Consider the following 2,736-nt stretch of genomic DNA (forward strand, 5'->3'; position numbering starts at 1 on the left):
TTTAAATATATATACATAATATATTGTGGTAATATATTGCATTATATTGAATAATACACAATACGCTTTTCATATATTTACAAATATGTGACAACACACTTATATATAGGCCTATTGTAATGTATGGCATTTTATATGGTTTTACACTTCATATATATATATATATTTTCACATTTCACAACCACGTTGCATGACTTTAACAAGACATCCAATTCCCCCAAAAATGTCTTATGTGTCATCACACATATTTTCGTATGACATGTTATTATGCAAACAGTAAAGTGAGATAAACGTTTATGAATATGTGTTCAGCTTTATGTTAACCCATTCATTAACTCATGAAGGAGAAATGAAATCATTTGCTGTATTACAGCTATTACATGTAAAAATGTAGTGCAGTTGTTTTCTTCCTGTGTATTTTTATATATAGCTATGCATGCATGGTCATTGCATATATTGCACTATAATGACAAATGTCATAAGCACTGGTCTCCCATATATGGAAATGTAGTATTTAATATATGGCAATATATTTTCCAGTATTTTTTCAAATCTTTTTGTTTCATAAGGGAGTCACATGACTTGATTTGCTTACACACACACACATGCCATTTTATATTTCTATGAACACAATATAATATTCACTCAGGAGCAAAAGTACATTTTTAATGAGTCTCTGACCTGCTTGAGCTGAACATTTACAGCAGCTGTCAGAGCAAAAGCAGCTTTAAAGCATCTTATTGTGGATGACATGTCAGCTGGTGTTTTATTGATGTGAAGACTCATTCAGGAGACGCCCTTCACTCATGTCCTCTCTGCCAAAGCCTCACACTCACTACATATTGAATATCATCAGATGCAGTGCACAATGTCAGGCCATATGAATTATTAAGAGAGACAGAAGCAGACCAGAGGTGCATTCAGGATAGAGATTCACCTGAGAAAGAGCACATCTGATGCTGAAACTCTTCTTACTAAAGTAGATTCGATACATACATAATTCCAAATTAATACCATACATACCTGAGAAGTTAAATAAATACACTAGAAAACTGCACACTTTCAAGGACCTACATTGAATACATGTGTGGAGTAAGAACATATAAGGAGTCGAAGTGTTTAAAACATACGAGCACAGTTCAGTTGAATGATAAAGTTTACCCTGATGAATATGCTAACATTAAATGCTCTCTTTGTTAATGATGAGAGAACTGATTCAAACTCAAATTCGATTCGCTAGCAAAAACCAAATCAAAAGAGCCATTGATTTTCAAATGTTGTAATGATCAGATCGTTTGATTCATATCGGGACTCCGGAGCGCGTATCGCGAATCATTTGAGATCGGAAGTGGGTTTGCGAAACATTTGATTGAGATTGGGACTTCGGAGCGCAGAGCGTGAATCATATGATACAAATCGAGACTGAGGAGTGCGGATCGCGAATCACGAATCATTTGAATTAGATCGGGACTTTGGAGCGTGAATCATTTGAATTAGATCGGGAATTTGGAGCATGTATCGCAAATCATTTGAGATCGGAACTTCGGAGCGGGTTCACGAATCTTTTGATTCAGATCGGGACTTCGAGCACGTATTGCGAATCATTTGATTCAGATCGGAACTTCAGAGTAGGTTCATGTATCTTTTGATTCAGATCGGCACTTCCCAGCGCGTATCGTGAATCATATGATTCAAATCGGGACTGAGGAGTGCAGAATCATTTGAATTAGATCGGGAATTCGGAGCATGTATCGCAAATCATTTGAGATGGGAACTTTGGAGCGGGTTTGCAAAACATTTGATTCAGATCGGGACTTCGGAGCGGGTTCATGTATCTTTTGATTCAGATCGGAACTTCCCAGCGCGTATCGTGAATCATTTGATTCAGATCGGAACGTCAAGAGTAGGTTCATGTATCTGTTGATTCAGATTGGAACTTCCCAGCGCGTATCGTGAATCATTTGATTCAGATCGGAACGTCAAGAGTAGGTTCATGTATCTGTTGATTCAGATTGGAACTTCCCAGCGCGTATCGTGAATCATTTGATTCAGATCGGAACGTCAAGAGTAGGTTCATGTATCTGTTGATTCAGATTGGAACTTCCCAGCGCGTATCGTGAATCATTTGATTCAGATCGGAACGTCAAGAGTAGGTTCATGTATCTGTTGATTCAGATTGGAACTTCCCAGCGCGTATCGTGAATCATTTGATTCAGATCGGAACGTCAAGAGTAGGTTCATGTATCTGTTGATTCAGATTGGAACTTCCCAGCGCGTATCGTGAATCATTTGATTCAGATCGGAACGTCAAGAGTAGGTTCATGTATCTGTTGATTCAGATTGGAACTTCCCAGCGCGTATCGTGAATCATTTGATTCAGTTTGGGACTTTGGAGCGCGTGTCACAAATCATATGATTCAAATCGGGACTGAGGAGTGCCGATTGCGATTCACCAATCATTTGAATTAGATTGGGAATTTGGAAAATGTATCTTTTTCTTTCTTTCTTTTTATTTAACAGTACAAAAGATCAAGCCATTAAGCCAGTACAGTTATAAAAACAAAACAAAGAAAAAAGAAAGGAAGAAAGTGTACACATACAAAACCCTTAAGAAAATTTACCATGGTTTTTTGGCATATTGGTTAGCATTTGTATTACCACAGTTTACTACATGCATGTTTAAACTATGGTTAGTGCAGCAAAACCATGGTTAATTTGTGGTTAGGGAACAAACTA

Source organism: Sinocyclocheilus rhinocerous, unplaced genomic scaffold (genome assembly GCF_001515625.1).
Source record: "Sinocyclocheilus rhinocerous isolate Xijiao unplaced genomic scaffold, SAMN03320098_v1.1 scaffold1049, whole genome shotgun sequence".
NCBI lineage: Eukaryota > Metazoa > Chordata > Actinopteri > Cypriniformes > Cyprinidae > Sinocyclocheilus > Sinocyclocheilus rhinocerous.